At 37.1% G+C, this 23,424-nt stretch overlaps 1 protein-coding gene across 2 annotated transcripts in view; it reads right to left on the reverse strand.

Moving 5' to 3' along the window:
• The window catches only part of DAB1 (DAB adaptor protein 1), a 1,095,315-nt gene that overhangs the window by 583,434 nt on the left and 488,457 nt on the right, over positions 1-23,424 (reverse strand). For both annotated transcript variants that reach the window (XM_036026162.1, XM_028512525.2), the window contains exon 3: positions 814-887. The gene's annotated coding sequence lies outside the window, so the exon portion shown is untranslated. The remainder of the gene's footprint in view (positions 1-813; positions 888-23,424) is intronic.

Genomic DNA, 23,424 nt, shown 5'->3' on the forward strand with positions numbered 1-23,424 from the left:
TTGTCTGGCTGGGGAAGAGATAAATATTACCTTGTGGAGAATAAGATTTCTACTTCATTTAAGGGGGTGTGAGGTAATCTACTGCAGGGAAACACAGTCTGTTCATCCTAATGGGCAGTGCTGCTAATTAAAAGTGTTGGAAGGGACATCCATCCACCAGTCTGTGATTCATTCAGCATTATCCCTGGTAAGCAAGGAATAGATATTGGAATGAACACTTCTAATTTCTCAAAAGAATGGGCGTTTTCAATTGTACCTTCCTGGCTCCCCATATGAAGCAAATAATTCAATGTTGCTATTATTTAAAAGTGGAAGACCTCAAAATAATAGCACCTGCTTCTTAAGCTCATAAATCTCCAAGTCTGTTTCCTATGTAAACATTTATCTTACATATGGTTTGACTTCAGTTTCCACAACTGAGGATGGTTCCTTCTGGTAAACATATTGAGACAGGGACATTTGAAGAAAGAATGCTAACATAGTTGTGTTTAAAGTCAAACCAATCTGATGCTACCTATTACGTGAGGCTAAAATCCAGGCAGGAAAATGTAAGGCTCTGAATGACATTTACCAGGAACTTAAAGAGAAGAAAGAGAATCAATATTCTCTTTCTTTAACCACAAATACATAATAGACCAGAGAAAATGTACCCTAAGCCCCAGCTGCCGAAGGCTCCATGATGCACCCCCCAGGGTGTTTTAGGGAGGAACACAAAGCATGACAGCCATCACTTCAAGAGGACCCAGAGACATTCGAGAGTAAATTTCCCAGAGAGAAAGATTTTCCTCACACCAGCAATACAGCTAGCTTTACCTCTGAGTTGTGCAAAAGAGCCCGTCAATCATGAAGACTTGGGGCCAAGATTTACCACCATATCTTGCAGAATGCTGAAAAACAAACAAAATATAGTATTAAACAAAAAGTAAACATTAATGATTTAATGGTTTTATTTTTCTCCTGTCTCTTTTATTCAAGAAACATTTACTAAGTTCCTATCGTACATCAGGTCCTGGAAACACAGAGATGGATGAAACAAAAACACCACCACCAACAACAAAAACATGAACAAATATAGCCCCTTGTAAGTAATTGGCAAGAAATGAGGCAGAATGCCTCTTAGGTAAGAGGGAGTCAGGATATGTGACTATGTGTGTCTATGGGTGCTTCTTCCTGAGATGTGTGTACACACTGACACATACAGAGGCATGTAAGAATTTTGAAAGAACTTCCCCATATTTTAATTTGTTTGACTTCCTTAAAGGATTGAGCTCTTTCCTTAAGATCTATAAAGAAGAGGGCACTGGAAAAAAAGCAAGAACTGTAAAAGTGATCATATCCTCTAATCTGTAAGTCACCTTTAGGATTCCTTCTGGAGGAAGAAATCACAATTTCAGGCTGATATTTATGCACAGAGATAGTCATTACAATGTAATTTGTAAGAGGAAAACAACCAATATAAGAATATAAAGTGAATGTTAGTATTTCTACATAGGGTAATCTTATGCATATATAAAAATAATTTAATTTTTTTCAGGATATGGGAAAATATATATAACAAAATTGTTTGTAAAGTTTGAGCTCATCTATGTAAAAGTTGGTCTTAAAAATATGCCACTGGTTAACAGTGGTTAGTTCTTTATAGTATGATTGTAGGCTATTTTTCTCCTGTTTCTTTATGCTTTTCAAATTCTCTACAAACACTATGCATTATTTTTCTAGACAGAAAACAAACAAACAAACAGAAGTTTCAGCTGCAACCTTATCATTTCTGTCCTAGGTCCCCTGTTTCATTGGGGACACCACATTCCATGCCCCTCAGCAATAACTCCACTCTGAAGGTAATGCCATGTTGAAATTATCCATTCCCATCTCTGCCCCCGGGAAGTTATTACACCCTGTTTAACCCTTAGTCTGTGAACCTAGTCCAGAGATGAGCTCATAGTTGTCACTCAATATATGCTGCATAACAGAATGAATAAGTGAATAAAAGATTTAATAAATGAAACTGACATGACAAAAATTACATTAAGAAAGCTGTTCATTCAAAATAATCAGTGACAATAAAAGTTAAGTTCCATTTGGATTCACAGAAGATAGAGGATGGCACGCAGAGAGAGAGTCATTTTTCAGGAAAGGCAGTGGAACCTAGAAAAAGCCTATGGTTAAAAAAAACAAAACTCAACATAATGGAATATCACAGCCTACTGATCTTCCTGTGTATTCCAAAACCAAGAATCTGTTTAAGGCAAAAATATTTATCTAGTAACAATATTCCATTACAGCAACTCAGTCATTTTACATGTTTGCAGTTGCACATACATAAACTAAGTAGTAGATACTTGTTATTACTTTTAATCAGCAATGGCTGGTTGACTCCCTGCTCAAAGGAAAAAAAAGCTACAGGATACATTATTGTAATGTTTTATAAAAATTCAATTTAGTTTATTAATAAAACCAGGGAAATATAGCCACAATAATTTACAGTTACATTCCTCTGGAGGTAGACCTGATTTGAATCCCATCTCTGTTTTTTAAGAGCTGGGTAATCTTGGGCAAGTTATTTTACCTCTATGAGGCTCAGTTTTTTATGTATAAAATGGCATAAAAGTAACACCAACCTGGTATGGTTATTGTAAAAAATAAAAAAAAGGTTAGAGAATGCATGGCATTCAAACCAGGCTTCAAGCTCATGTTTGTTCACATCCACACCCAGAACTCTTAAATATGCACAAGTCTTCCTTTTCATCGTGTGCCATGATGTATGCTCAGCACTGCACAAACATCTCATTTCATCCTCATGTATTTGTCATGAGCAGGTACTGTTTTTTTTTTTTTACTTTATGTAATGATTTTTTTTTCTGTAACATCAATAGTAACATCTTCCCTTTCATTTCTGATTTTGCTTATTTGAATCTCTTCTTTTTTAAAAAATCAATCTAACTAAAGGTTTGTAAATTTTGTTGATTGTTTTGAAGAACCAATTCTTGGTTTTGTTGATTTTCTGTTGTTTTTCTATTCTCTATTTTGTCTTTAATCACGAATGCTTCAAAAACAGAAAAACTGATTCCCAGTTTTAAAATATTGACTATCTGAATCAAGATTCAAACCTAGAATGTCTGGTTTCAAATCCCAATCTTATCAATTGTTATGAAAAGAAGGCACTGCATCTGGAATCGCACCCAGTCTTTGGCTCACAACAAAATCCAGTTGACAATTTCACACATACTACTGTCTGATACGCTATGGCTTGAACTTATTCCCTTGTAGTCACACTTAAATAGCCTTCTATTTCTTTTCTTATTAAATATTTCAAGCATGAAGTTGGGTATAGACGTAATTATAACAAAAATCCATGTACTGCCTCCCAGCCTGGTCACATATTATCATCTGTCATACTTGCTACAGATTTTCCTTCAGAAAAATTGTGAATAAATGTAAATCCCTATCAATTTCTTCCTAATTCCTCCAAGATAACTACTCTCCTAAAGTTTCATGCATGTTTTTCTGCTTCTGATACATGTTTGCTTCCATAAATAATATATTAGGCTGTTTTGCATATTGAAAAACTTAGTTTGAATAGTATCCCATTGCAGGTGTCCATCTGAACCCTGCGTATTTTGATAAAGACACTTTAAAGTCTTTGATACTTTCACAGAATTAGCTTTAATTCTTTCATCTTAGCATTTAGATAGTATTTGATCATATATTGATATTCTGACTTAGTCATCAATACAGGTGGACATTTGAGCTATTTCCAAATTGGGCTAATACAAATAATGATGCAATGGACATTGTTATTCTCCTCGGGCACATATGTGAGATTTCTCTATGGACTTGTTGGGCCACAGCATAAAGTATATGCATCTTCAAAGTTATTAGATATTACAAATTGCTCTACAAGGTGGCACTAGCAATTTATATAATCCAGCATTAGTTTACCTCATTACCAGCATTTGGTATTGTCAAACTTTTAATTTTTCCAATCTGATAGATAGGAAGTATCTTATATTTTAACACACTCTTCTCTAAGTTACTAGTGAGATTAAAAATTCTTTTAATATTTTTTATTTTATTATTTTTGGTTTCTTCTTCAGCAGTTTGCCTTTTTATATGAGGTCTTTTTATATCAGGAAGAAGTCTAGCCACTGTTAATATAATGAAAACAGTTTGTGTGACATTGATGTAACCTGATAACCAAAGAGAGTGGACTGGAATGCACATACATGAACAATGATGACTTCACTGTACTAGCTGTTGAGTGAGCATGTGTACTGTGTGGCCATCATACACAGTTCAAAATGACTGAACAAATAGAGCAACAAATCTGAACCAAATTTTGCATTAAGCTTGAACATCCTCCATGGAAACTATTCAGATGATTCAGAAGGCTGCAGCTATGGGCAACTGGTGATTGGCAGCTTTATCATGACAATGTGCCTACTCATGCATCGCATCTTGTGCAGAGATTTTTGGCAAAATATCAAATCACCCAGGTGACTCAGCCCCACTACAGCCAAGATTTGGTGCCCGGTGACTTCTGCTTTTCCCGAAACTAAAGTCACCTTTAAAAGGGAAGAGATTTCATACTGTTGATGAGATTCAGAAAATACAATGGGACAGCTGATGGCAATTGGGAAAACTGTGTGAGGTCCCAAGGCACCTCCTTTGAAGGGAACTGAGGTGTCATTGTTCTACATACAATATTTCTTGTATCTTGTATTTTCTTCATTAAATATCTGTATTTTTCATGTTACTTGGATGGATACTTTTCGGACAGGCCTCATATACCCATTTTTCCATTGAGTTGTTACAGAGGAGAGACAGCACATATTAAAAGAAAAATAACACAAAATACCTAGTGTGTCAGGTGGTTATATGAGCCATAGAAAAGCCAGCAGCAGAGAAGGTTTAATCTACTTGGAATTGATATTCTTTATATTATGCGAGGTCAGGATTCAATAAATTTTCTTATAGCTATGCATTTTCCTGGTACTATTTATCTTCGTCTGTGATATCTACATTGATTTGTAATAACATATCTACTATAAACAAAGTTTCCAGTCAGAACAGTCTATTTTTGGGTTCTAGATTTTATCTCATTTGTCTAGCTTTTTAGAACAATTTACTTCCTTCTGCCTTAATCACTATAATTTTATTCTTACAGTTGATAGGGTCAGCCCATCCATCAATCCATTCATTATTATTATTCATAGGTATTTGTTGACACCCTAACATTCCAGACACTAGTTCAGTCACTGGGGATTTAATAACAAACTACACAGATAGTCCTCCCCTCTTGAAGCTTACATTCCAGGAAATGGAAATAGACACATGTAAGTGATTAAATACAGTGTATCAGAGGGAGATATGTGGCACAAAGAAACCTGTAGTGGGGGAAAAAAAGGAGCATAATGAAGGTAAGCAAATGAATTAGGACCAGGAGTTCCAATTCCAGCACCAGCACTTGATCATCGGCAACACTTGAGGGCTGCCTGTGTCCCAGTGAGATCTGCCACATGAAAACAGCGGCAACATGTTAGGCCTACTGCATTTGTATATCCCCCCAAATCTGTGGCCAGTTGGATGGGATAGCAGAGCCAGTATGTATACTAATCATATCCAGGATCAGCACATTAGGGGCTGCTAATTTGCACATATTCAATCATAGCAAAGGTGTGAGCAGAACCACTGCCAGGGGAGTCAGTTGCTGAGAAGTTCTCCACTGCAGCATGTGAGGATCCTGAGCTCATGCAGTTCCAACTGCAGGGGCCTGCTGATGCTCCCTTCTGCCACTGGTCCTGGCAGTGTTTGGCTAAGGGTTTGGGCACTTGTTCTGACAAGGACCCTCATGCTGGACCAAAACCAGAGACAGTTTAGCAGCAATCGGGGCAGTGACAGCATCCATACCACAAGGCAATGAGGGGGCCAGCAGAGGTACCACCTAGGTTAGGGCTCTGAGACCATTTACCTCTACCCCAAATGAACATGTTGGTGTGTGTGGAGTGTATTAGTAAGAATAAAGATTTAGCCAAGAGAGGCTAAATACTTTTATGTTGGATACTTCTGTGCTATATTGAGTAATTCTACAATAAATGGAAAATGTTATCTCTGGGTTTTATTTATTACATCAAAGATGACAGATGAAAATGATATAGTTCATAGGTCTTAGCCCCCCAGTACCTCTGACAGACTGATTCATTTATTTGTTTATGCATCCTTCATCCATCCATCCATGTATCCATCCAACTATCCATTCTTCCATTCATCAAATGTTTACTCCCTTTTATACAATGGCATTCACAGTCAAATAGGGATAGAAAAGCAAACAATGGCAACAGACTATGATTCATTCTAAGACAAAGTACTGGCTGTTATGAGAACACAGGGGCCACCTTGGAGGGAAGTCCATGTACTTCACTTCAAAGCCAGTTAAAAGAAAAAAAACAACTTTGGCACTAATGCCCTATTTATTCCAATTTCTCTGGGTCTTCCAGCATCTCTCCCACCTTTGCTCCTGAATCTTACAATGTTCCTATGTCTACTGTCTTTATATCGATCACCCTGTCCTGCTCCTTGCTTTGCTCTTGGTCTTGATAGACTGTGGGCCTCCTTGGCTGCGACTTTGAACATTTAGTTTTCCTCATTCTCCAGGAATTCTCATTCTGGGAATTCAAGTAGTTCATTAGCTCAGTTCTATTCTCTGGGAGTTCTGTGTCCACCCTTTTAAGCCTGATGAAGCAGCCTGTGTCTTGAATGAATTCTGGGAGGCTCCTGGGTAAAAGTTCCTTTGCCCTATGACTTGACATCTCTGGATGCCCCCCAGAGGCACAAGTACCCAGTGCAGGGCTGTCAGCCATGTGTGTCTGATGGCTGAAATTAAGGCCAGCAGGGCAGAAAGCAGATCTGCTGACACCACAGTTAGACAAGCTTGCACGGAGGTTATAAAACACCCTTGGTAGAGCACACCAGTAAATTGTCCCACTAATTAGTTTATTATTTCATCGGAGAGATCAAATACATAAATAAAATTAATAAACCCTGCAAAATAAGTGCATCACTGGAAATAAAAGTATTTCTCAGGTCATTGCCTTAAACACAGACATTACATGCTAGAATAATATTAACACAAGAAAGGCAAATTATGCTGTTTTGCAGTCTGGAATGTACCAGCAGCAGCTGGAGGTTGGGGAAAGGGTAGTGGTGTGCTTTGGAGTGGGTCAGAAAGCATGGATGGTGTTCTTTCTTCTGTCATTACTTGCACTGTGACCTTGAATAAGTCAATTTCCTCCCCTAACCCCACCAATGAGCTCCTTTACTCAAGAGTGAAATAAGGGGGTTGGACTATTTCTGAAATAAGGGAGGTTTGTTCCAACTATGAAATTTCATGATTCTGGAAATCAAATGAAAATCAAACCTGGGTTATTATAAACTTAGTCAATAAATAATGCATAATGAATATCAATGAAATCTTAGAATCCATTATAATATTCTAATATGGAATTAAAAACTCAGTGTGATCTTAGATAACATCTAATCCAACCCTCACTTTATAAGTGAAGGGAAGAAAAGAGGACAGACCTTGTATTCATTGAGGGCCCATTATATACCAAAATCTATGCTAACAATATTCACCTATCAACCCCCCAAAACATAAGCTCAGGGAACAAATAGAAGGTGGCCAAATCCACACAGAGAACAGCAAAACTGCGTTTCCTATTCCCTAGCCAAAGGCTTTTCTACCAAACTGTGTTTGATCCTCCAGCCTCTTATTTGGGCTCCAGGCAGCTCTCAGGTCTCTTGAGTGGAGGCCCCTTGTGTTGACTCTTATGTAGGCCATGCACACAAGTACAAATGGCAAAAGGAATAGTACAGTAGAGATGGGAGAGCCCAGCTACATGACTCCTCCCAGACATCAGGGACATGATGTGTATACAGGTTCCCCCTTTCGGACTGAAGCACTCACTTCCCTGAGTCTGGGAGTGTGGACCTCTGAGAACTTGGAACTGAGTCCCTGATTTCCATGCTGCCCAGGACCGAAGGTCACCTTCTCTCCTGGGGTCAGCCTGCATCCAATGACTGCCATTGAGGGGAGCCTCCCTGCTTCAAATCTACACCATTCTGTAGGGATACCCCAGCTTCCAAGCCTCCCATGGAAGGGGATGAGGCCTTTGTTGTGACTGCATCACTGTTTACCTCTCCCCTCTGACCAATCCTGATTCCTTCATTTTCCAGCAAATTTCCTATGTGCAAATCTACAGCCACATTGGCTTCCTGGGAAAAGTCAATTGGCAATGCTGTGACACTTTCAAAAGATAAAATACAAACCAAAACTCAATTCAAGGAAAGAAATAGTAAGAAAGAATGGTAAATTAATATAGAATAACAAACTTGGAAAGAAATCATATTTCATGTTGAGACTTCTGGCCTTGGATGGTCTGAACACAAATCAGGTGTGGGTAGAGAAGACTGCCTAAGGTGCCTTCTAGAAGGGGAAATGGAGTCTTTATGGATCAAAGAAGGCAGGGAGGCTGGCGGCTACCAGGGCAGGGGATGCGCTGAGGTGCAGTGGAAAGGGCATGCGATTTGGAGCCAGATGGAGCTGTAGTCAGGTGTTGACTCTCCCTATATAACCTTGGCCATGGTATTGAACTCCACAGAGCCTTCGTTTCCTTAAGTAAAAAAATGAGGATAATCTCTATCTTGCATTGACTTTTCTGATCATCTACCTGCTTTCCCAGAGAGAAAATGGTGCAACTTCACAGTAATGATTTTATCTGAAGGGTCCTAACATCTCTTTTGTGCAGCCCCCTGCTTGGTCTCTAACTCACTAGGACACAGTGCAGTGAGCTTCTGGTGGAGAGTAGTAACAGAAGAAAAGGTCCCAGTGACTTTTAGCCTCGGGAATGAAAGGAATGATGGGACTTGAGGGTGACTTGAAAAATTAAATAATGTGAGGTTTGGAGAAGATTTAGTCTCTTGACTAGGGAGTCAATGAGACACTTGGCTTTTCAGAGTTTTTTGTTTGCTTGCTTGTTTGTTTTTAATTTTTTTTTAAATTAAAGCATTTTCCCCTCCAGGTTTTTGTGTTAAATTGAAACAGATTAATTATCTAAAAAGGCTTTGTTTAGAAATTGTTGCATCACTCATTCATTTGATATACAAACATGTAGGGCAATGAGACAGCCATTGTTTAGAATCATGTATGAAGTATTGTATTATGGAAGCAGAATGGGAGGAACATAGAAAGTCAAGTGGTAGGTCTGGGACAGAGAGACACAGATGACTTCACAAGAGAGTGAGTGACTCTTGAGCAGTAGTTTATAGGCTGTTAGATGGGAAAGAGACTAGCACAGTTTAGAGGGCAGAGGGAAGAGTGCAGTCACCATGCAGAGATGAGCTCAGGGGGGTTGCACTCAGGAGTCAAAGGATATGGCGTGTATATAAATACTCCCTGGGAAATGCAAGGCTGGGGGAAAATCATTTGATATTCATTCCTGACCATTATATTGAAATTCCAAATTCTTTGTTTTCCCACTGCCAATAGTTTAGAATTACTTTGCAATTTGAACCACCATACTGATACTGAATTCAAGCATCCTAAGAATTTGAAAAATATATGTCATTATATTTAAAGGTATATAAGTAGATCCTCAGAGACAAAAAGATATGTGTCCAAAGTCATACATTAGAAAGAGGTAAAGATGGGATTCAAAGAACTTCAGACCTCAGATAATCAACTTCTTCTACTAAACGTCAATAACCTGAACATTTTATGACTCATATGTTTTTAGACTTATTACCCATACAATGCTGTGCTTTGTTCATTACATATTTTAAATTATCTATGGTAATGAGAATTAAATATCTTTCTCTCCCAATATTTTCTATCATATGGATTTAAAAACCCATAATCCATTGCTTGATGTTGAATGAAAGGCATATGAAGACACATCTCAAGTTATATGAACTACCACTGCTGGGTTAATTTATATTATTTTAAAGTATTCTTGTGATTCATTCTCATTAATATAAAGTTTTCTTTGTTGAGGTGCTATGTACAATGTTTAAATGGCTAATTAAAATAAATAAGAGCAGAGCAAGATCAAAGGCTGCAATGCAACTTGAGTTTAATTCTCAAAGGTCAATTTTTAATATAAATGTAAATGTAGGTGTTAATTGATAAGGGAGGGATAGAAGCAAAATCCATGCTAAAGTATTAGAGTCCAATGAGGAGGCAACATGGAGTACTGAGAAGTGCACTCCTTTGGAGTGAACTAGGTATCAGTTCTGCAACTCAGCACAAGATTTCAACCATTCTGAATCTCAGTGTCCTCTTTCATAAATAAGACTGCTCCGGGATGAAGTGAAAGAATGTATGTCAGCAAGGGCTTGCTGCCTGTAAGCAGTACACCTGTTATTAGACTCTGAGCCACTGCCTCCACATCTTTAGTTGACCTGAAAAATATGGCTTTGTGGGGGCAGAGACAAGTTGATACAAAGCAAAGAGTTAATTTTTTTTTAAACTAAATTTTCTATAGTATATTAGGAAGGAAGTCATACATACATATTCAAGTAACTCTAAGACTTAAAAATTATGACTATTTGCTCTGGAAATTTGGGCTCCTGGCATATTATAGATATATTTATCTTTCTTTTTCAACACATGCATAGTAAGGTGAATTGTTTCTTCTAAATTATTTCAAGTACTATGTAAATATTTATAACTTTAAGCCAAAATAAATTTCATGCCATAAAATAAGACAGAGATTTGAAGAATAATATGGGCAGTATAACAAAAGCCTTAAAATTTGGTTAAACCCATGATCTACTTTTAGAAATTCATTCTAAATAATTATGAATATATCCAAAGTTTCATCAATAAAGATGTCTATGTATCTTTATAAGAGTGAAGTATTAGAAACAAAGAGATTCAACAACAATGGTCTGGAAAATAAATTTTATCTGTCCATATTATAAAGCCATTAAAAGGACAATAAAGAAGAATCATTAATGCCATTAAAATAAATTCTTAACATTCTAAGTGAAAAAAAAAATAGGGCAGTAAAATGTATGATATAAGACTACATTTGTAAAAAGTACTTAAGCATATAAGAAAAAAATGAAGAAAAATGTCTCAAATTTTATAAATAATTATCACATGTGTAATTTTTCTTTTTCTTGCTTATTTGTATTTCCTAAAATTTCTACCATAACTTATTTTTCAGTTTATAGGGTTACTGACCCTCTCAAATTTACATTAAAATCCATGCCATAAACAACCTGAAAACACAAACAATACTATGGGAAACAGCATATTTGTATAGAAATATTTGACAAATCCAATATGTTTATGCTATAAAAAGTTAAGCAAACTGATAGGAAGAACATTTTGATAGTCTAATAAATGAGGAAAGGATATGAATAAAATAATATAATCAATAAACAGGCACATAAAAATATTCAAGTTTAGAAACCATCAAATGAATGCAAATTCATAAAATTTGGTGGCTTTTTATAACTTATGAAATTAGCATAGTTTAAATAAAAAGAGAAACTTAATAATCAGTGTTAATAGGGAAAGAAATAGATTTTTGCATACATTATTATAGGTAGAATTTTTTTAAAGATTTTATTTATTTATTTTTAGAGAGAGAAGGGAGGGAGAAAGAGAGAGAGAGAGAAACATCAATGTGCAGTTGCTGGAGGTCATGGCCTGCAACCAAGGTATGTACCCTGACTGGGAATCGAACCTGCGACACTTTGGTTTGCAGCCTGTGCTCAATCCACTGTACTACGCCAGCCAGGGCTTGGTAGAATTTTTAAATGGTGCAATATTTTTGTAAAATACACCAGCAATGTTTATCAGCTTCCTTAAATATCTATAAATTTTGACTAAGTAAATGATTTGACTTTGGAAATTTGGGAATGATTTTACTTCTGGGAGTGATTTAGAAATCACTCTAAACACAGAATCTACATTATGAACAAAAATGTTCAGAGTAGCATTATTTATGACAGGACAATTGGAAACAAATACCATTCTGTGGGAGAGATAGTGAAATTTTCATGACAGGACAGTATATAGTATTAAAGCAATATTTAAGAATGCTACATGGTGTTAAAATGTATATGATATTTTAAGTGAAAAAAGCATGACTCACATATGTATGTGTGTACTTAAACATACACATGCATACTCAATCACTCATGTACAGAAATACAGCCTGTAAGGAAATAAAACAATTATTTTTAAAGTTGTTATCTTTGGGTCATAGAACTGAGTTTCTCCTTCTTTCTGCTTTCCTTAATGCGTGTGTGTCAAATGTCCTTTACTGAGTATAGGTTAATTTTATAATATGGAAAACCTCTACAGTTTCTGTGGAAAATAGAAACATTTTTGATCTTCCTGAGTCCTTAGGAAAGTCTAGAGGGGCTAGCCTTCAATGTAAAGAGAGTCAGAGAAATACTTGCCTGTTAAACTATCTGAGAAGGTAGCTAGACGAAAAACAAAGCAATAGAAGTTAAAGGTAGTCTGCAATCAATTTAAAGTCTGATAGGTATATTAAATTAATTTTATGGAGAGCATATTCATCTGTAGAAACCCATGCAAAGGACATAGGGGGAGAAATTATATTTCTTTATCTTTTAAATGTGTGCTTAGGGCAAAAAGGAGAAGGGTGACTAGAATGAATAGAAAAGGTATTAAATAGAATATCAAAGCAGGCAGGCATAACATAATTCATTATTGTTCTTCCCTCATCTAGTTTAGATTTGTAGAACAAGTTGGGGCCATGTGTGGGATACACAAAGTTGGAAATGGCCAATGAGCTTCCTAAGAAGTATCAACAAGGATATCAACAAGGATACTTGTTGGCCAGACAACAGAAATGGGGAGAGAGATGCAGGTTGATTTGTGCAACCAATACATCTGAGTTCTAATCCCACTTGTCATTAAATCATTGCCAACCTTCTTGAGACTCAGTTTTCTGATCTACACAGTGTGTTTATTCATTCATTAAATATGTACTGGGTGTTAGGCCATGTACCAGGTAGCAGGGTACAACTTGAACAAGACAGACCATGGTGTCTTCTCTGTCTTACATTATTGTGGGGGAGACCCCAGTGAAGAGTAGTGTATTGTGCTGGAATAAAACTCCCTGAGTTATAATCCCAGTTGTACTCTTAAAGCCCCCACTTCAAACACTTTCATCACTTGGCCTCTGGATTAGCACTCCCTCTTATTACTCCCTCTTTATGCTACTTTTCTGGTCCTTTCCTATGATTTGTGCTTCTAAATGTTAGTGTTCCAGAGGCTCCAGCCCTGGCCTCTTTTCATCTCTATACTTGTCCTTTAGGTTATTTATACCAGTCTTGTGACCATAAATGCCATTTTATATAATGATAATATCTAGATTTATATCTCCAGCCTGATATGTCACTTTAACTTCAGACTCAACTCCCCATTCATTTAATAGTCATCTTCAAGTTTAAATGTCCAAGAAATAAGTCTTGATTTGGGCTCAGCCCTAATAAAAAAAAAAACATTTTCCTGAAAACTCCCCCTGTCAAAAAATGGCAACTCCATTCTACAAGTCAATCAAGCTAAAACATTTGGAGTAATCTTTGACCCCTTTTCATTTTTTTCAAACCCCACATCTAATCCATCAGCATATCCTATGGGGTCTACCTTCAAAATATATTCAGATTCCAACTTTCACCATTTCTCCTGCTATGACCCTATTCTGAACAACCATAGTCTTTCACCTTGATTATCACAACAGTATACTCACTGGTTTCCTGCAACTCACCATCCCCTTCAGTCTAGTCTCAATGAAGAAGCAAAGCTAACTCGTTAAAAAATGAGAGAGTTCTCATGTCATTGTTTCTATTTTCCTACGTATAAAAGCTAAAGAACTTCATGTGGCCACCAGCAAGTCCCTGCCTTGATGCAGCTGTTGGCTACTGCTCTGACTTCATCTCCTGCTGTGGTCCCCTTGTCCAACATGCTCTAGTGTTTCATCTACAGAGGCTCCACTTGTTGCTCCATCATGCTAGACACTCTTCCTGTTTTAGGGCTTTCATGCTGGCCATTCCTGATTGAAAAGCACTTTTTTTTAGACATCACATGGCTTACTCCCTCACTGCCTTCATATCTTTGCTAGCATGATCTTCCATTATTGGAAAGATTTCCCTGATTACACGACATAAAATTTCAGCCCACATCCCCAGGGCTATTGCTTTGCAAAACTCCAGACAGTAGCATTCATCAGGGTCAAGTAAATTGTGTTTCTTGAAGTTGGGCAGAGTACAGCTTAAGGAGCTATATGCAATAGCCCTGTCCATCACTGTGTCTCTCCCTGATTTGTTCTTCTTCATAGTACTTAGTGCTACAAAAATAGATTTTTGTTTATTTATTTGTTTGATTTAATCTTTATTTTATTTTTCCCATTACCATTTAGTCCCCTTATTCCCACCTGCCCATCCCCGCCAGCAATCACCATACTGTTGTCTGTGTCCATCAGTCCTTTTTCATTTTTGCTTAATCCCTCCACTCCCTAACCCTCTGCCACTAGCTGTCATCTGATCTCCATCTATGAGTCTGTCCCCATTTTCCTTGTTAGTTCATTAGATTCTACATAGGAGTGAAAGTATATGGTATTTGTCTTTCTCTGACTGGCTTATTTCACTTAGCATAATGTTTTCCAGGTCCATCCATACTGTTGCAAAGGGTAAAATTTTCTTTTCTATGGCCGAGTAGAATTTTGTTGTGTAAATCTCCCATAGTTGTTTTATCTGCTCATTTACTGATGGACACTTGGGCTGCTTCCATATCTTGATGATTGTAAATAATGCTGCAATGAACATAGGAGTGCTTATGTTTTTTTGAGTTAGTGTTTTGGGTTCCTTTGGATATATTCCCAGATGTGGGATCACTAGGTCAAAAGGCAGATCCATTTTTTATTTTGGGGGGTATCTCTATACTGCTTTCCACAGTGGCTGCACCAGTCTGCATTCCTACCAGCAGTGCAAAAGGGTTCCCCTTTCTCCACATCCTCACCAACACTTACTGTTCATTGATTTATTGATGATAGCTATTCTGACAGGTGTGAGATGGTATTTCATTGTGGATTTAATTTGCATTTCTCTGTTCATTAGTGACTTTGAGCATCTTTTCATATGTCTACTGGCCATCTGTATGTTCTTTTTGGGGAAGTGTCTATTCAGGTCCTTGACCATTTTTAATTTTATTTTTTGGTGTTCAGTTTTATAAGTACTTTATAAATTTTGGATATTAACCTTTTATCAGATGTATTGGCCAACATGTTATCCCAGAGATAGATTTTTAGTTAATTATTTATTATCTCTCCCATCTTTACTACAGTTGATGCTTAAACAATGTGGGGGTTGAGGTACCAAATCCCTTCACAGTCAAAAATCCACATGTAACTTTTGACTCACTGAAAACTTAACTGCTAATAGGCTACTCTTGACTTGAAGCTTCGCTGATAACATAAACAGCCAGTTAACACATATTTTGTATGCTATATGTATTATATGCTGTATTCTTACAATAAAGTAAGCTAGATAGAGAAAACATTTTTTAAAATAAACACAAGAAAGAGAAAATACACTTGTAGTATTTATTGAAAGAAGTCTATGTGTAAGTGGACCCATGCAGTTCAAACCCAGGATATTCAAGGGTCACCTGAGTAATGAAAGCTGCACCAGAGCAGTGATTTTGCCTGCTTTGTTTACTGTGTTTCCAGAGATTAGAACAGCATCTGTCTTGTAATAGAGACTTAGTAAATGTAGGAATGACCTCGGACAGGTTACTTAGCAACTAGGCTTGCCCTAACCATTATAGTAGCCACTAGCACAATGAGATTACCGAGCAGTCAAAATGTAGCTAGTGTGACTGAGAAATTAAATTTTTAATTTTAATTTAAATTTGAAAATGGAAGCAGTATAACATATTTCCCATTAAACTCAACTTTATTGTTTTATAGGACTATATTTTATTTTAACCATTGCATGGTGTAAGATATTTAAATTAGATTCCTTTTACTTTTCTAAATGTGGGTACTAGGAAACTCTAAATTATATGTGCAGCTTATGTTTTAGTTCTATTGAATGGCACTGCTCTAGTTTCTCCATCTGTAAAAGGACAGTAACAGGACCTACCTCACTGGGGCATTGGAAAGTTTAAATGGGTTAACACAGGTAAAGTACCTGGCATGGTGCCTGGGACATAATAATTGCTCTGTAATTCTAGCCATTATGGTATTATTTTTAGTGTATCACTGTTGTTGTGACTGTTATCATCATTATTAATGAATATAAAGCATATAGGCATATATAATAGGGAGCAGTCCTTATCTCTGAGTGAAGAAAGGGCTTCCTTTAAAAAAAGATTTTATTTACTTATTTTTAGGGAGAGGGGAAGGGAAGGAGAGGAACATCGATGTGTGAGAGAAATATTGATTGGTTGCCTCTCACATTGCTGCCAACTGGAGCCCTGGCTCACAACCCAGGCATGTGCCCTGACTGAGAATCTAACAGGTAACCTTTTGGTTTGTGAGATGATGTCCAACTTACTGAGCCACATCAGTCAGGGCAAGAAAGGGCTTCCTTATTAAATGTTTTTGAGCTAAATTCTAAAGGAGAATTATGAATAGATTAAGTAAATGTTAAGAGGGTAAGTTGGAAGAAGATGTGGTAGCCAGAGCATTCCCAAAGCAGAGGACAAAGCCACAATTCACACTTGAGTTTTCTGACCTCGAAGCCTGTGCTCTGCACCATCATATAATATTGCCTCTGAATAAGTCTTTGTCAATTGAAATAAAATTTAAAACTTAAGAAGAGAATCTCCAGATCCTAAAAAGTATCTATTTAACTCTAAGATAAGCAACTTTGAAAGTTGATTTGATTCAATGCTTTTCAAACTCTATGTCTGAAGACCCCTGGAGCATTCTTTAGACCTGTGATTGGGTGTGTGAGAAGTCTGTATGATAATTCAACAAGTATTTTACTATACTCCTAAACAAAGACATACATGTTATTAATCATACACATATACACTTCATTAAAAGGCCAACTATGAGATTCATAGTCAGCTTTGGATGGCATTTACGATTGCTCTGGTTCCAGTAATTACCTAGAGGGATGGCAGGACTGGGCTTTAGTTCAGTGCTTCTCAAACCAGGGGTTAAGGCTCACAGCAGGTACATCAAAGGTCCACAAGATTTTATTTTACATTTTTACTTTGAAGGAAGTCAAAGCACAAGACTTAGCCAACCCAACTCCATCTCAGTGCTAAGAGAGGAAGATGAAGAGAGAGAAAGAGAAGTATTTTTGATTGGCAGAATCCAATTCAGTTTTAGTCAAATGCTTTGGATTGGTCCAGAAAATACACAACATATGCCACATTCTTTAAACCGATATACACGTATTATTATGTTTTTTCTTTACATATATATATATATATATATATATATGCTGTCATAAACATACTTTACATGATAAATTGCTACAATATTTGGAGAATGTTACTTTGGCATCATCAAATCATCTGGATCCTTAAAACCCTTTGAAAAGTGTTCTTAACTCCCTGCTGTACCTGGAGGGACCATTCTAATTGGCTTCAGAATGTACCCAAGAGTTAAATTAATTTATACGAATCTCACAGCTGGGCAGCTGCCCAGCGCTACATACTAGCACCTGTTTGACACAATAAACCAAGAATCAGATTTTCTTGCAGCAAACATAAATTTTTAACAATGTCATCCATTTCCACAGAGGTGAAAAACAAGATATGGTTTTTGTGTGAGAGGGCTGTGGTAGAAGCCCCCTTGGAGGAAGGGTGTCATTTTCTCAGTCAAGGCCCTGTTCTGCCACATTATTTCAGCATCACGTGACATGGAAATATATTTAATAGGATTTGGCTAAAGGCAAAAAGTCTGAAAAAAATAGAGAAATTCAAAGAATTTGCTGTTATTTGTAGAATTCAGAATTTACTAGAATTGTAATCCTTAAGACACTCGTTGGCTTATAACAAAACAAAAATTTCTCTCATGTACTATACTGGTACACTCATTATGATAATAGTCGTCATATTCCCAGAACCATGGAGAGGATTAAAAATGCATCATTATATCTAGTTCACAATTCAGCTCCGCTGAAATTATTTTTATTTAGCACATACTAAATAACTGGCACCTCAGTAACCCTTTGCAACTAGTTATTTATTAGCAACAAGAGATAGCTGTAGCACTTGCTTGGGTGTGTTACATATCTATAATTTTATAATAATATTGCAAGGTAGATATCATGTTCTCACCATCTTTTATCCAAGTGTTTGGAACAGTGTGTGGGTGAGTCATCTCACACCATTCAGAAGAGGGTAACCTGTAACAATGGAGAAGCAATACGACAGGAAAGGCCTGGGTCCCTGCAACCACTTATGGAACAGAGCCACCATTCCAGCTTTAACCAAATATCCTGGGGCTATTATGTGAGGAAAAGAAACCCATTCTACTTTGCTTAAGTCACTGTTATTTGGCATCTCTTTTGCATATGGGTTAGTCATCTATAGCCCAGCTAATGCAGATTCTGTATAAAATTGCAAACTAGGTCACTTAGAAAGGAGGAAAATTATTATTTTCAACAACAAAAAAAGATAGATAGCAGTAGAACTGTTGGGGTAACTGCTTGTTAGAAAAAGAAAAGATGAAAAACTAAAACTCCCAGTGTAATTATCATAAGATTTGTATATTAAGAAATCAAGGAATTCAGGGAAGAACAGAGCTGGTCACCCAATCCTGCACCTGTTAAATAATGCAAAAGGTAGGTTAGTCATGAAAGAATGTTTCCAGGAAGAAAGAATTCCAAACACATGGTAGGCACAAAACAAATATTTGTAAAATTTAATGGACATTTCAGTTTTGTAATAAAAATACTATGAGTTTAATATCAATCACATAGACCAATAGTCAGCAAAATATTTCTTTAAGTGTCTAACAATAGTATAACAACAACTTACACTTTGTGGTCAAGAGGCAAAGTCAAATATATTACGTAGTATACGAGCATCCAGCAGATGTCATCTAGACTTGCTGTACCTGGGGATATTGCTGAGTGGCCTTGAACCCAGCACTGGCACCAAGTTTGGACCTATATCCACCAGATGAACACCACTTTCCACTACCTGGTGGCTCACTGTGAACCTAACTCATGCAACTTGAGTATTGTCAGAGGTTCTTTCAGTGACTGAGCTCAACTGCCTGCAGGGAGCCAGCAGGCAGAGGCAGGTGATGGTTGACCTCAGTGTGCCTTGGGACTTTTGCTAACTTTTCCCTGGGCCCAATACTGGTAAAAGCTGGCCTTGGTGCACAGCTGGGTTTTTCCTGTATGTACCCAGGCCCAGCAGAGGCAGCCACAAACTGTGGACCACTTGCAGTTCCAAAGATGTTGCCCAGGGCCAGTCACAGGCAGCATTGAACATTGGTCTGAACCAGAATCCCTCCCAAGTGGTCCAGAACAAAAGCATCCAGTGGCCAGCTTCAGACAGCATCAGAGCAGGATCCAATAAGCTTCACAAGTGGCATATCCAAAGGGGGGTTTTGGCACACACCAGACCCTGCTGAGGCAAATTACACTTTATGTGGTTAGCACCTGCATAGCACCTCATAATGCATGTTCAAGGTTGAGTCTCATAGTCAATCAGCCTGAGGGTCAGTCCCATGCATCACTGGGCCAATAGCAATCCAGACTCAACTACAACAGGAGGGCACACATAGCCTACAAAATGGACATTCCTGAAGTACTCAGATCTGATCATCAAGGAGACTGTACCACTGAACCCCACAGAACACCTACTACATAAAACTACCCCGCCACGACTGGGAGTCATAGCAGATCTATTTAATACATAGAAAGAAACTCAAAGAGGCAGCCAAAATGGGAAACAAAGAAAATGAGCTAAATAAAATGGAAGCAAGCAAGTTATCTGTTATAGAGTTCAAAGAAACCACAAAATAGGACTAGTCAGGAATGTATAATACAATATCTGAAATAAGGATGCACTGCAAGGAACAAAAAGTAGGTTGGATGAAGCAGATAATTGAATTAGTGATTTGGAAGGCAAGGTAGAAAAAAAAAAACACCCAATCAGAGCAGCAAAAAGTAAAAACAATCTAAAAAAATGAGGGTAAGTTAAGTGACCTTTGGGACAACATGAAGATAACATCTTCATGATAGGTGTATTAGAAGGAGAGGAGAGAGAGCAAGGGATCGAGGACCTATCTGAAGAAATAATGATGGAAAACTTCCCTAACATGGTGAAGGAAAAAGACACATAAGTCCAGGAAGCACAGAAAGTCCCAAACAAGATGATCCAAAGAGGCCCACTCCAAGACACATCATAAAATGCCAAAGATTAAAGACAGAGAGAATCTTAAAAACTGCAAGAGAAAGACAGTTATTTACAAGGGAGCTCCCATAAGACTGTCAGCTGATTTCTCACAGAAATATTTTAGGCCAGAAGGGACTGGCATGATGTATACAAAGTAATGAAAAGCACGAATCTACAACTGACTAATTTACACAGCAAGGCTATAATTTAAAATTTAAGAAGAAACAAACAGCTTCACAAACAAGATAAAGGGGGTTGTTACCACCAAACCAGTATTATGACTGATCTTAAAGAACCTGCTTTAAAAAGAAAAAGGAAGACAAAAACAGAGGAACATAGTTAAAAGAATAAAATGTCAAGAAACACATACCCATCAATAATCACTTTAAATGCACCAGTCAAAAGACACAAGATAGCTGAATGGATAAGAAAAAAAGACCCACCTCAGAAAGAAAGACACACAGACTAAAAGCAAAGAAATGGAAAAGATATTTCATGAAAGCGGAAGGGAAAAACCTAGAGTAGAAACACATATATCTAATGAAATAGACTTAAAAACAAAGGCCATTAGAGAAACAGGATACTACATAATAATAATGGGAACAATCCACCAAGATAATATAACCCTTGTAAACACTTATGCACCCAACATAGGAGCATCTAAACATGTAAAGCAAATCTTGATGGACATAAAGGGAGAGACTGACGGTAATACAGTCATCGTAGGAGATTTTGACACCATACTGACATTGACGGATAGATCTTCCAGATAGAAAATCAACAAGGAAATAGCCTTAAATGACACACTAGGTCAGATGGATATAATATCGATTAAATCTTTAGAGCATTTTACCTCAAAGCAACAGAATATGAGGTCTGTCTGGAAAAAGTCCATCCATTGTTAATATGAGAACAGTTTGCACAACATTGATGTAACTTGTCAGCCAAAGAGAGTGGACTAGAATGCACATGTGTGAACAATGACAACTTCACTGTACTGGTCAGTGGGGGCAGTAGATGCCATTGAGTGAGCATGTGTACTATGTATTGAACACATTCAAAATGAGCAAGTAGAGGAATGAATCTGAATCAAATTTTGTGTAAAGCTTGAACATTCCTCCAGCAAAGTAGTTCAGATGATTCAGAAGGCTGAAACTATGGGCAACTGGTGATTGACAGCTTAATCAGGACAATGTGCCCCCTCATGCATCACATACCCTGCAGAATATTTTAACAAAACATCAAATCATCCAGGTGACTCACCCCCCACTACAGCCCATATTTGGTGACCAGCAACTTCTGGCTTTTCCCAAAACTAAAAGCACTTTTGAAAAGGAAGAGATTTCAGACCATCAGTAAGATTCAGGAAAATATGACAAGGTAGCTGATGGTGATTGGGAGAACTGTGTGAGGTCCCAAGGTGCCTGCTTTGAAGGGGACTGAGACATCATTGTCCTATGTACAATGTTTCTTACATCTTGTATCTTCTTCAACAAAAGTCTCTATTTTTCATATTACATGGCTGGATACCTTCTGGACAGACTTTGGATTCATTCTTTTCAAGTGCACTTGGACCATTTTCTGGATAAACCACATGTTAGGACATGAAACAAGTCTCAGTAAATTTAAGAAGACTGAAATCATATCAAGCATCTTGTCTGACCATAACAGTATGAAACTAGAAATCAATCACAAGAAAAAAACTGAAAAACAGATGAAGACACAGAGGTTAGATAACCTGTTACTAAGTAATGAATGGGTTTACAATGAGATCAAGGAAGAAATCAAAATACACCATGAAACAAATGAAAATGCGGACACAACAGCCCAAAATCTATAGAACACAGTGGAAGCCGTCCTAAGAGGGAAATTCATAGCATTACAGGTCTATGTCAAGAAACAAGAAAAATCTCAAATAAATAATCTAACTTTACACTTAAAGGAACTTGAAAAAGAACAAACAACAAAGCCCAAAGTATGTACAATCATTTAAAATGTAACTACTTTAAAATGTAAAAACCATTCTTAGTTTAAGCTTCAAACCAGATTTGCTCTACAGAATATTTGTCTACCCCTGATTTAGGCCAATGTGACAACAGAATGATAAGGTGTCTGATTCAGTAAAATATCTGAAGCCTTAATCTAAAAAATTAAAGTTAAATATGTATTAAGCCAACTCATGATGGGTCCCTATTTATTGGAAGCCCAAATTCCTTCATGTGACCTTTCACAAAGTGACCCCAGGCTGAACTGTTGATCTCACCTATAGATCATTCAGAGTGCTCATTATTTCCTAATCACATATATGGTTAGGCCTATGGACCTTTGTTCATGCTTCTTTCTTTGACCTCTCTTGCCTTGCTTGGCTAATAATTCGTTTGTACATTAAATCCAGTTGACATATTACCTCCTATGTATAGCCTTTTCTAGACCCTACCCTACCTACAATACCACTCCTCCTGTGCTCTGATATTACTTTGTTCATGAGTCTACTATATACTTTTCATGTGTACAACATATTAAGATTTACATATCTTCTCTTTTTCAGATTACAAACAGGGGCTGAGTTTTTCTTTAACACTTTGGACAGTGTGCACCCCACAGAAGTACTCATTAAAAATAATACTGTTTATTGAGAGTCTCTTTTGTATCTGCTTCTGTGCTCTTACATTCATTATCTTATTTCATTCTAACAACTCCCATGTGAGATAAGCTTTAACCTCCTCATTTTACAGATGAAAAGCCCAGAAAAGTTAAATAAATTGCTCTTGGTTTTATAGCCAGTAAAATGATGAAGATTGATCTCAAACCCAGTCCTATGGATACCAGTGTCTATGCTCTTGACCTGTTATGTTGCCTCATTGATTGTTGAATAAGCAAATTAAATCTGTAACTTGAATTAGACTAATACCATTCCCTGATGGAGCCTTTCTAGGACTGTTTTTAATTTTTTTAGAAATGATAATTGTGGGCGGTTAATATTATAAGTATTGAGAAGTGGAGGGAACCTAAGA

The sequence above is a fragment of the Phyllostomus discolor genome, chromosome 5, assembly GCF_004126475.2.
Source record: "Phyllostomus discolor isolate MPI-MPIP mPhyDis1 chromosome 5, mPhyDis1.pri.v3, whole genome shotgun sequence".
NCBI classification, from domain to species: Eukaryota; Metazoa; Chordata; class Mammalia; order Chiroptera; family Phyllostomidae; genus Phyllostomus; species Phyllostomus discolor.